We start from the raw sequence: 12,551 nt of genomic DNA, 5'->3' as shown, positions 1-12,551 counted from the left end.
TGCTTTTATTACAACACTGGCTTTTATTCCTTCAATCAAGTACAAGCTGTAGTAAACCGAAATTAAGGGTAAGTTGTTATCCTCAGCTTAAAGATTCTCCAGTCCAGACAACCTAGTGCTGCGGACGAGGAAGCATCAGGGCTGTCTCTCCAAGGCTGCAGTTCCTTCAGTTGGAGAAGAACAAGAATGGGCAACACAGATTGGTAGATTGGGTTTTTATTATTATTTGGAGCAAAACAGAGTATTCTAATAATCCTGTCTTACAAAGGAAATGAAAGAGTCTTGGGGGTAATATTGAAAAAATGTGGGCAGTTAGAGTCATGGCCATATGGTCCTCAAGCTGTGCTGTCACGCAGATCTACAGATGGAGATGTATTATCTTACATGAGCACCAAGTTGAGCACTGCACTAGGCACTTGTGAATCAGACCAGGAGACCTGACAATACAATTGACAATTACTGTATAATCAGGTGAGAAAAAGTCATCAGCAAGAATACCCCCTCAAAAAAAACCCCGAAAACCAAACCCACAGTTGGAGACAGGACAGCCTTCCGACAGGCTCTGCAGCTTACAGATTCAATCCAGAGCATTTAGCAAGTTTAGCAGCACCAGAAATGAGAAGGGAAGTTGTTCTGACAAGTCTTAAAAAATTCAGAATCCCAGTCTTTTGATTTTATACCAATTTATTATGTTAAAGGCAAGCAAAACCCATTCCACAGCATCTCTACCCTAGCTGGCTATCAAGTGGCACACATGACAAGAATACGGGTGTGTACATTTGCTCTGAGGACCTGGATCAAAGTGAAGGAAGAGCTACCAGGAGCAGTGACCTCCAAACCAGGTGCTGCAAATACACACCGAGACTTTGCCTTTCAAAAAGCTTACCACTGGAACGCTGGGCGGGCTGGAGCCATGCGAGCTACCGAGATGAAACAACAGGGTGCTATATATAAACTGGCGGATCAAACTCAGGGCTTTAGGACTCTTGGACACCTCCTTCCAGAATACAGCTCTGGTGACAACGTGCCAGTGTATCCTGTACTAAGCAAACTGCTGAAGCAGCCGCCTTCGCTTTGAGGAATAGTGCCCCACGACTGCAGAGTCCTCAGGCAGGTAAAGGGGTGACAAACCGGCCACCCCGTATTCAGTGAAGCACAAGGCACCAGTGCCTGTTGGGCTCACACTGTTCACAGCCTTCCAAGTTTTTATGTCACGAAGGCATGGAGTGCAGGGGGGAATAATACAGAGCTTTGGGTGGTAGCTGTATGTGACAGCTCTTTGTTTCGTGATTCATATAATTAATGGCTTACACCCATGGGACAATCGTTTACCTGCAAGTCTTGGCTAGAAGCTCCAGGGCATCAAAAGTTTATGAGGCAACTCTGTGTCAGTCACATGATTCCAGATTTGTGAAGGTGTTTAATAACCTGCACCTTTAGGTGTCTAAAAACATCTTAAAAATTTGTCCCGTAGCTTGACCCAACATTTCAGTGTCTCCACTCAAAAGTTCTTAAGCATCTGAAAAGATTAGCAAAGGTGCATTAAGCCTTATATCTTTCATTTTTCAAGCAAACGTCAAAAACCTGTCACTTCCATATAAACTGAACAGGGTTCAGGTTGATGTGACCCAGCTTAAACTTGCCAACATGGCTGCTGCGCGGGCCAGGGGAACAGCTCTGGCAGCTCTGTGAATCCCTGCTCTGGAGTAGGGATCTCCCGGCTTCCCTGTGGTCTTGCGCTCCGGCGCATCCTGAAGCAGATCCAAATTTTAACACGGAGAGCGGAGCCCATGGGCACTTTGGCAGTGCTGCGTGGCACTCGGCCAGCACCACTTACTCTAAGCTCCGTGGCCTCACTGTGTAATGCACAGAAGGGCTGTTTTGCAGCAACATTTGGATATTGAGTAGGAAGGAAAATATCCCCAGAACCAAAGGCTTTCAGTGCTGGAGTTTCCTGCCGTGTGCCAGGGCTGCAAGACCGGCTTCAGGTGCTTAGTTTAGGGCAGAGGCAAGTGACGCATGAGGGACCGGGCATTGCATTCGGGAACGTGAAGCCGAGAGCTCCTCAGAGTGCTTGAGGCAACCACGCTGGGGCAGAGGAAGAACCTCTGCAAACTATTTGGCTCTTACCACCACCCTGGCTGAACAGAGATGAGAGGACAATGGCAAAAGATCCCCAAAGGAACGCAGTTACCCCCCACGGGGAGAAATCCTGGAGACCAGAGAGGGGGGAAAAAAATTAGCATGCGGTGGGAGATGCCAGAGCGACCCCAGGACAGCTCACAGAGGAGAACAGCAGCAGGGCGAAACCGCTGAGCGTCACGGTGTTGCCCGTGCTGATGCAACCCCAGCACCTAGCAAGGCCTGGGCAACGAGCCAAAGAGCACCAACACAATCGGTGCAGCTGACTGACTTGACCCTTCCACCATCTAAAAAGGCTGCAGAAACCCCCCCCGCAGTTTGGCTATGTCTTGGTTCCGGGCACTGGAAGGGGAACAAGAAAGGGCCGGAGTAATGCGGCGGCCGAAGCGGCCGTTCGCTCGCTGGCTGCACGGGCTGGAGCAGCTCCCGACAGCCGCGACACGGTCAAACCGAACATAAATCGCAACAGGTCTCAGCGTGGCGCTCACCCGCCGCTGCCACAGACGGGGAGACGCCGCGGGTGGGTGGGGAGGGCTCCGCTCTGCCTCCCGACGGGCGCTCCTCGCACCGGTTCCACCTCCCGCCGGCGGCCCCCCGGCCACCGCCGCTCTGACCGACACCCCACCGGCGCAGCCACCCGCGCTTGGGAGCGGAGGGACCGGGCGAGGGGCGCCCCTCCGAGGCACGGCGGGGCCCCGGCCGCCTCCCGCGGGCCCTCGGACGGCTGCCCCCGCGCCCGCGGGGGGGAGGGCGGCGAGGCGGCGCGGCGCGGGGCCCCCCGGCTGCCAGGCCGGCTCCTTCCGGCGGCGCCAGCGCCCGCCCCGGGCCGCGGCCGCGCCCTCCCCCGCCCCGCCGGGCCGCCCCCCCCCCCCCCCGCCCGCCCCCGCCCACACCTGGCCGGGGCGGGCCCTGCCCGCCGGCTGCGGGCCGACTCGGCGGGCAGGGCGGGCGGGAACGCAGCGCAGCGAAGGCCGCGGCGGAGCGAAGCGGAGGGGAGCGGAGCGGGACTCGGCCGGGAGCGGCGCCTCGCCTCGCCGCGGAGGCCGAGCGCGGCAGCCGGGGCCCAGCCCAGCCCAGGTGAGCCCGCGGGCGGCAGGTGGTGGCGGCGGCGGGGCGGGCGCGGCGCGCGGCCCCGGCGGGGGCGGGCTGGCGGCGGCGCGCGCGGAGCGCGGTCCCGCGCGGCGGCGGCTGAGGCTGAGGGAACGGGAGCGGGAGCGGAGCGGAGCCGCCGGGCGGTCGGCGGGGAGCGGAGCGGGTTCTCTGCGCGGCGCCCGGAGGCAGCATGCGGGCGGCGGAGCCCCGGAGCTCTGGTAAGTGGCTCGGCCGCGGCGCTTCTTCCCCCTTCAGCCCCATTCCCGGTGCGGCGGGATCGTCTCCAAACTCCGCCGCCTGTTGAACCCCGCGGATCGGCGCCCCCGAGCGCCGGCCCCGCCGCCCCGCCTCGGCCCCGCCGCCGCCCCGCGTGCCCGCCGTGCGGTACCGAGCCCTCCCCGCCGCCGGCCGGGGCCGCCACGCCGTGCCCGATGGCCGCCGGTCCGCGCCCCGCGGGGCCTCCCGGGGTCGGCGGGGAGCCGGCAGGCACCTGCCGGCGCTGCGCCGCGCTGCCGGGGGCGCGGCGGGGGGCGCGGGGCTCGCCGCCGCGGCGTGACCTTCCCGGCGGGCTGCGGCGCTGGGGGCAGCCCCGGCGGGCCGGTCTCCCGTCCTCCCGGGGTGGGGTGTGTGTGTGTGTGTGGGGGGGGGCTGGTGTCCGTGTCCCGCGGGGCGTCCCGGGCGCGGTGCCTCCACCGTGCGGGGAGGCGCGGGGCGATCGTAACGGCCCGGAGTGTTTCCCCGCGGCTGGCGCTGGCCGTTCCGCGGCGGGAGGAGGGAGGGCGCTGCAGCGGGGCGCGGACCGGGCGGCGGGGGGGTGGGGGGCGGCAGATCGCGCCTTCCTCCCCCCCCCGGTGGGGCGAGCCGCCGCCTGGGAGAGCGCGGGGCTGCCGGGCGGCGGCGTCTTGGGTGGCGAGAACAAAGGGCCCCCGGCGGGAGCGGGAGCGGGCGGGAGCTCCTCCGCCGCGCCCGGGGTGCCACTTCGCAAAACTGGGGTGGTGGGTGGTGGTGGTGGTGGGGGTCACCCCCTTCTTCCCGGCCTTCCCGGGCGAGCGCGGCTGCAGCCTCCCCCCTGGGCCGCCTCCTGCCCCGCAGCCGCCCCCGCAACCTGTTGGGCCGCCCGCCCAGTCGGGTGCCCGGGGGGTGCCCCGGGGATGGGGGGCGGGCAGTTCTCCCCCGTGGGACACCCGCGGGGGCCGGGCTGGCGCGGAGGGGCGCCGGGGTGGACGCAGGCAGCCTGCGGCGAGCGGGAGTTGGGGCTGAAGGCGAACGCGAGCGGGTGTACTTGTCTTCCCGGTGGTGTCGGCACCCAGAAGCTGTTTTAAGACCCAACTTCAAGCAGTTCAAATACCTGGTGTAAATTAAGTTTAATCAAAGAAAGTATTTCCGCGCTGTAAAACAAAGATCTGTTCCCGCAGACCTCTTGCGTGGAAGAGATGGGCTCTGTTTCCAGGAGACTGACTGGGGCAGCTGTTTTAAAGCGTTTTGGAGTTTTTGTTTTTATTTCAGATGTAACCAAATGAAGCGGTATTGTCAGTATCAAATAAAACGTTCTCTTGTCAAGTGTAGAGTTGAGCTATGAAAAGTGATTTAGTCTGAAGATAACTGGATAATCAAAGCTTCAAACGTAAGTTACGGAGAATATTTGCTGATTTAGAGATCTCTGAAGGCAGCTAACCTGAGCAGGGATGGCGAGCAAATAGAGTTTCCTTTTGCTGCTTGTATAACCACCTTTGTTCATTTTTCAAGGTAAATGTTAGAGAAATGACAAATTTAATCTGAGATTACTAAGGTCCTGTGCTGCAATTGACTTATCTCCGTGTCTGGTTACTGGGTGATTGTTCCAAGCCTGCCAGTGTGGCTCTGAAAACTGCTTTTTAAATAATGTCCATTGCACTCTTCATGATAATGCAGGAAATGCGTGGCTCATGAGAATAGTTTTATGGAGGGAGCAAGTGTACTTTAATCCTGATTTAATTATTTCTGCTGTAGTGGTTTGCTGTGGGGCTGAGGACATAGGAGTAATAGATATCCCTATGCTGAAGCACACGATCAGCAACCTGAACTTTGTAAGCAAGAAGTAAAATTTGCATGGTGAAACCATCCGGTTTGTGATCTGGATGTGTAGCGGGTGACAGTGTTGGATTATTTAACTTCTTAGTTTCTGCCTTTAACCCACCATCTTAACATGCAAGTTTCTTAGCCTACGTCACTGGCATGCGTCCTGGTCGTTGAAATAGAATGCAGCGTGACCGTACACGTGAAGGGGTTAAAACAGCTTATGGCCAAAGAGTTAATGCATCACTTCAGCTCAAGAGATTTTTATAATTCAGCTTAGATACAAATATTGCCATCTGCCCTTTTCTTTGCCTCTGCGTGCCCATAAATATATCTTGGATAAATACTGTTTGGGGCCTTTAGCAAAACAGTAGAAGCCACAGATAACATTTTATTCGCATGCATAGTGCCAGTGAAAATGTCAGTTTCTGGAAAATCAAAGTAGAAGCCGTCCTACATTGTGTCTGTATTTGGTTGTGGGTTGAGAGGTATGTAGGTATTTTTAATTTTTTTTTTTTTTAAATTAAGTCCTGCTTTTGGGACTGTGAGATAACTGTCATTGGCAAAAGTAGAGAAGACAGTCAAAGCTTGTGATTATAAGGAGAAAGATCTAAGCTTGTGGGTAACGGAGAAGAAATGTTTTCCTCTTTGTGTCCACATAATGCAAGGCTGTGGGAAGATATGCTTAATGAGGATGATTATTGCTGTGGCTTTCCATAAATCCACTTGTAATGGAGGCTTTGTACAGTTACTTCTGAATCTGTACATTTAAAAACTGCAAATAGCGATAATGGAGTTGGCTAATAGCAGACTGTCAAGTAAGTGCAATCCTTGTGATAACGTTCAGCCATAGATCTCCATTTAAGTATTACTTTTAAGCAGAAAATGTTTCTTGTAGGTCATAGTATATGCAATTTGGAGGAAAAAACCTGCAGTTGTTGCTGCCTGTTCTTGAATCTTAACCAGCTAACTTTAATTGTGCAAAGGGTACTTCTTCTCTCCAGCTTTTTATCAGGTATCAGGAGATCTACAGTTCAGTAGACGCATTTGATTTGAATTTAGATAGTAGAAAGGGATAATAATAATACCCAGCTTAAAAGCTGGCTGAAGAGGTCTATCCAAGCAGTCAACCTGCGCCTGTGTGCAAGTTAAAGCTGGGAGTTGTGCCTTTTGGAGAACTGTAAACTCCCCCATAAAGCATTGGAGTGAGCTGAACGCCACTAGGTGAGAGTCTGAGCTGATCTTGTTAGTAGTATTAACCAGGACAAACCTTTCTGTCTCAGTGGTTTTTTCAGTGCCTCTCAGAAGCCAGGGTTGAGAGTTAAATTACTCAGGTCTGTTACGCAACTTAAATATAGAAGGTGAACGTAAGACAGTAGGGAAAATTCGTAATGTGTAATCTCACCCCAGGACAGAAGGATGTAAAATTGCCTATTATTTTCAAGTAAAGTACTTGTAATAGCTACTGGATGTTTTATATAGTGTTTTGAATGAATGCAGTTTTAACTTACGTAGCTAAGAAACAGCTTTTGAAGAATTCTGACACATGAGTTGCTTGTGTTTGAAAGAATTCATTGAGAACTATTTGTGGTGCTCACCATTGTTGCTTGCTCTCCTTTAAGAGCAATGCCTTGACTTCTGCCTTTCATGCAGCTTGTGAGGACTTCTTACCTGGATTTACTTTTGCTCAAGATTTGGCCATGAAAGTAAGCTTTGTTTCTACAGATCTTAGTGCAGTGTTCAAATCCAAAATGTACGCTTCCTTTCCAGTAAAAACTTATAATTACATGGGGTGGTAGCTAACTGGAAAGTATTGCAAAACATATGTAAGAATACTGTCGTACAAACTCTAAAACTGACGAATGACTCACTGTGCCAGTGCTGTATCAAATTCTATCTATACACAAGGTTTAAATGACAAGTTTACTTTAGGCGGGGAATATGCAATTTTCTTGTACTCTTTCTTCATCTAATGTCAAGTGAGCTTAATGAAATGGTACATGTGGGCATACAGGAGGCACCAGTTGTAGAGCTTTAATGAGCAAAGGGAACAGGCACTGCTTGGCTCCATTTGTGAAGATGATAGAGACGTAACTACTCTGTATATTAAAAACCAAGTCCATGGTACTGATGCATGTCTTGAGACATTTGTTTCTTTTAATGTACCTCGTCATGATTTGTTTATGTGCATTTACTAACATTTGTTCTGTTTCTATTTTCTATAAAAGGTACTTGTTTTTTAGCAGTATATATATTTATCTTTACAATTTTGTATTAGTTGAGTTTCTAACTGGTATTTCAGAATTTTGGCAATATTTTTTGTGAATATAAAATTCGGGTCACTGCCAAAATGAAAACAGGTTGATGTTAAGTATGGGAAAGGGGCCAATGATTGTGGGTTAAAGAGAAGACTGCTTTCCACTGCAACAACACCGGTTTTATTTGTGCCTGTGGCTTTGTGATTGTGATTTATTATGAGAAGCTTCATAAAGCTTTGGAGACCCCCCCAAAAAACTCAAAACATGTAAGCAGGCAGTGGCATCCTGTAGCTGGGAAGCCTGTGGAGGCTGGGAGGAGGAGAGGGAAGACAGGTGGAGTGGAGGCATCAGGGTCTTGTGCTGTTGTGTGTCTCATCTGTATGTCTGTGGATGTCGAGGTGCCTGGCGAAACGCCCGTGGGGAAGCCTGGCCTGCAAAGCTAAGGAGCCCAGTATCCACTCAGCCATAAGTGGAGGACTTCGAACTCTTCACAACCTCTCCTTTGAATTTCTAATTTAGCCATAATCCATTCTGCCACAAAGCCTATCCCTCTGCTCTCTGTTACTCATTGTTTGTCTTGGCTGTGGGAGAGACGTAGTCCTCAGTCTTTACCTTGCATTGTTTAGGAGAGCTGTAGTGACCAGCGCCTGTAAGTGTTTTTAGTGTCTGTAGGAAGTTAAAAGTCTTCTCGGGCTGTGAAAAGAGGCTAAGGAAGGGAAGCTGGAGCCCTTGCTATTTAATGTCAGTGTGCACACAGTGTATATATGCCTGTGCCTTACTGGAAGAAAAAAAAGGGATGAAACGGGTCTTGCTCCTTCAAGGACTCTATTATCTGAGAACTTTTTTAAAGATCAAGAATATAGAGATAAGTTAGGATTTTTGGAGTAGAGGATGGAAGCAATATCTATAAAAAGCCTGGTTGAGAGCAAAGTTGACAAAAGCATCTCCTAATACCTGGGCTTGGTACTCGGAGGAAGTAGCTCTGTTTGGATGCTTTCATTAAGTGCAATCCATGGTGTAGCTGAAACACAGCAATACTATTAATCTGGGAAGGGATAGGGTGGTCCCACTCTTTTTGCCCTTCAGCAGGCATGGAAGCTTCCAGTTTACAACCTGCCCAAAAGACATTTATTTCTTGGCACAAAATTTCAGCTGCAGCTGGCAAGTGGGTAAGTACTTTCTTCCAGCCTTGCTGAGAAAGAGAGGAATTATTTAGGTTGGCACAAGAAGTTTATAGTTCGGAGTTGTCAGATGAAATTGAACAGAGGAAAAATGTGAAGGCTGGGCATGTGGCATCGCTCTTTCAAAAGAAGTGCTGGAAATCCCATCATCACTTGAAATCAAGCAAAACATGCATGTGCTTGACCATGGCGAGGAATTATCTATTGGCTTCATAGGCCTCTCTCCCCACTTTTTTTTTTTTAATTTATTTCCTGCAGGTGTAGTGTTTGACACTGGATTGCATGTGTGTATACAAAAACATCTGTTCTATTTTATGACATCCACATAGCACAGTTGCTTTTTTATCCCTCTGGTGTATGGATTCTTCTCTTGTGTGTCATCCTCACTGCTGAAGGCAGCCAGGCACTTGAGGTTTGTAATATCTCTTCTCTGTTCAGGAGCAGGAAGTTATTCATGGGATGGTACTTGGTTCTTCAGTTAAGATTTTCTCACAAAATTAGGTCTTACAGTGTTTTGGAAAAGCCATTATTTTTCTAGAGGGTTTTGTGAGTAGGGATGGAAGAGGGATGATTGTGTGGCTCTTTTTCTGTAGGAGCTTTGGTAATTGCTATATCAACAGTTTAGATTTTCTGCACCAAGCTAGGTGTGTTTTGATAGGATCGTTAATTGGGAAGGCAAATTAGATCTGAGAAGTATGAAAAGGGCTAGTCGAGTGTTTGGATTTTAGGGTGTATATTTAAAAATGTAATTTTTTTTTTAGCCCGGCAGATATTGTGCTTCTGATCTTTTATCTTGAAGGAGAACCACAGAAGTGGTAAAGAGGATCCTTTTGGACGCAGTGTGTTAAGACTGTGTTGAGGTGTTATGTGCTTGGAAGACATGAGATGGGGGGAAGGAGGAAAAAGTGACCTTGTTTCAGATGGAGTTGTTGCCTTTTTATAAAGTCCTGTTTTCTTCAGAAACAAAGGAGTTATGTTTATACCTTATTAAATAATGTTTGTTTAGTTGTTGCAGAATCAATAATAATTCTCTTATGTAAGGAAAAAACCTGTAATTTATTAATGTACTGCCCATTGTATAACTGCCCAGTGTAACTACTTGCAATTCAGAATTTGCAAGATTACACAAATTGACTAGCAGATGAATGCAAAATGCAATAACACATTTTCCATGTCAAAGTTCAGTGAAATACAGGATCATGGAATCATTTAGGTTGGAAAAGATCTTTAAGATCATTAAGTCCAACTGTTAACCTAGCCCTGCCAAGTCCACCACTAAACCGTGGCTCTAAGTGCCATGTCAACATGTCTTGTAAGTACCTCCAGGGATGGTGACTCCACCGCTTCCCTGGGCAGCCTGTTCCAATGCTTGACAACCCTTTCGGTGAAGAAATTTTTCCAATAGCCAATCTAAACCTCCCCTGGCACAACTTGAGGCCATTTCCTCTTGTCCTACTGCTTGTTACTTGGGAGAAGAGACCAACATCCACCTCACTACAATCTCCTTTCAGGTAGTTGTAGAGAGCGATAAGGTCTCCCTTCAGCCTCCTTTTCTCCAAGCTAAACAACCCCAGCTCCCTCAGCCACTCCTCATCAGACTTATTCTCCAGACCCTTCACCAGCTTCGTTGCCCTTCTCTGGACATGCTCCAGCACCTCCATGTCCTCCTTGTAGTGAGGGGCCCAAAACTGAACACAGTATTCGAGGTGCGGCCTCACCAGTGCCGAGTACAGGGGCTTAATCACTGCCCTGCTCCTGCTGGCCACACTATTCCTGATACAAGCCAGGATGCTGTTGGCCTTCTTGGTCACCTGGGCACACTGCTGGCCCATGTTCAGCCGGCTGTCGGCCAGCACCCCCAGGTCCTTCTCCACCGGGCAGCTTTCCAGCCACTCTTCCCCAAGCCTGTAGCGCTGCATGGGGTTGTTGTGACCAAAGTGTAGGACCCAACACTTGGCCTTGTTAATCTCATACAATTGGCCTTGGCCCATTGATCCAGCCTGTCCAGATCCCTCTGCAGACCCTTCCTACCATCAAGCAGATCAACGCTTCTGCCCAACTTATGTTAAAATATATATTTCGTAACTTGTTATGAAACATAATTACCACAAACAATGGAAATTAGCCTCTTAAACCTATGATCTTGAACGTGTGGAAATAATTTTGTATTATATATTCTCATTGGTTTTGTTGAGACTGTTCTTGGGCACCACAAAAATTCTTTTACAGTCTTACATATTCTAATCTCTGTGTTATTATATAGTAAAAAAACCCTGTACTCGTAAACTTGTAGTTGACCTGAGGAGGAAGTGTGCGTTGTTGAACTTGCCTTTTAGATATTGACTATCTGCTCACTATAGCCTAGTTCACAGGTAGCTTCCAATTAATAAAGTGCAGACTTGAAGAATTACACCTAGGGAGACAAGTATTTCAGCAGATTGTAGAGTTACTGCTTTAATTCTGCCCTTTCACATGAAGGTAGAATTATAAACTTCTGGAGGAAACTTTGCCACCTTCAGTATACTTGTGAGATGGAAGCCTGTTGCTAACAGAGTTGCTGCTCTTGTTGGTTTGAGTTTTTGCTGGGTTCTGCTACATCTTTGGTGCCTGTAAAACTACACTTTATGCTTTGGGTGTAGTGTTAAGGTAGAGTACCTATTTGAGGTCTTTTGGCTCAGAAAAAGGCGTTTTAGAATAGCCCTTCTGTTAACAGAATTTCCTGAGGGCTGTCCCATTGCAGGGGTCCATTTTAGCACAGGTCAGTAGGTGCTGGATCCTACTTCTTCACCCAGACAGGTCAAGACAGGGAGAGCTTGTGGAAGCCTGTAGCATGGCCATGATTTTAGCTGCCTTTTTCAGTTGATGCAAAGCGTAGCTTTCTGTTATTCGTAGCTCGATTTTTGGATGAGACTGAAGTGAGCGTGGGCTCTCACTGCCCCTGCATTCAAGTGGGCAGGTACCGTGCTTTGCACAGAGATGTCTACCTCCTGACAGTGAGCATCTCACTTTGTTTTTCTTTCTTGGCTGCTGACTTCCCTGGCTATCTGGGTCCACAGCTGAGGCCATGATGGCAAGGGGTGCCTCTCACCTGTGTGCAGGAGAAATCCACAGACGTGTAACACGTGTGCCGTAGTGATAAAACTTCAGCAGTTCTATAGGAGCGAGTTGTTGCTTCTGGTAATTGTGCTTAGCTCCTACTATGTTTCTTACCTGAAGCTTTTTCTCTATAAACAAAATAATAATAAAATGTGCTGCTATCTGTGGCAGCAGTCTGTCGTGCTCTTCTAGTGACCCCCCACCTTGGTGTCAGAAAGCTGGGCATCTTTTAAGACTTTTTTTTTTTTCCGAAGAGTGATCAAAGCCTTCTTCATTGGCCAAAACCATCTAGACAGATAGGCAAATGTTTGTGTTAAAATGACTTGCACATAATCACTGGGATTAGCAACTTGACTGCAGTGATGAAAAACATCTTTAATACACTAGAAATTGTGAATTGTATTTTGTTTGCTTAGATCATTAGGTGTTCAGGGCAGGCACTGTGAATTGTACAGTGTTAAAGAACACATTTCACAGCAGTTATGTTGCTGGAAAGCATTTGTAAATGTAAGTTTAAATTACAGCTGTATTTTTTCTCTTATTAAACTTTGAAGAGTTATGCTTTGAAGACCAGTGAATTTTTGATGCTCTTAAACATTGTCTACATGGAGCAGGTGAGGGATCTCCTGACCTGTTTTTCTTTCCTTTTTTTTTTGAGCTGATACCTCTATTGTATGCTGGTTTTGGGTGTTACGAGAAATGCAGACGTTCTGGTTTTGGTGATTAG

At 49.2% G+C, this 12,551-nt stretch overlaps 1 protein-coding gene across 7 annotated transcripts in view; it reads left to right on the top strand.

The window, feature by feature from the left end:
• The first annotated feature begins 3,037 nt into the window (after window positions 1-3,037).
• The window catches only part of PTPRF (protein tyrosine phosphatase receptor type F), a 394,909-nt gene continuing 385,395 nt past the window's right edge, over window positions 3,038-12,551 (top strand). For 3 of the 7 annotated variants that reach the window (XM_064455286.1, XM_064455287.1, XM_064455282.1), the window contains exon 1: window positions 3,317-3,452. The gene's annotated coding sequence lies outside the window, so the exon portion shown is untranslated. Of the gene's footprint in view, window positions 3,220-3,316; window positions 3,453-12,551 lie in introns of those variants that run through there. The other 4 variants (XM_064455285.1, XM_064455283.1, XM_064455290.1 and 1 more) reach the window with 2 other exon arrangements.

Source organism: Phalacrocorax carbo, chromosome 6 (assembly GCF_963921805.1).
Source record: "Phalacrocorax carbo chromosome 6, bPhaCar2.1, whole genome shotgun sequence".
In the NCBI taxonomy this organism is placed as follows: Eukaryota; Metazoa; Chordata; class Aves; order Suliformes; family Phalacrocoracidae; genus Phalacrocorax; species Phalacrocorax carbo.
Note: the sequence above shows the minus strand (reverse complement) of the source record. Positions and strands in the feature narration are given on the sequence as shown.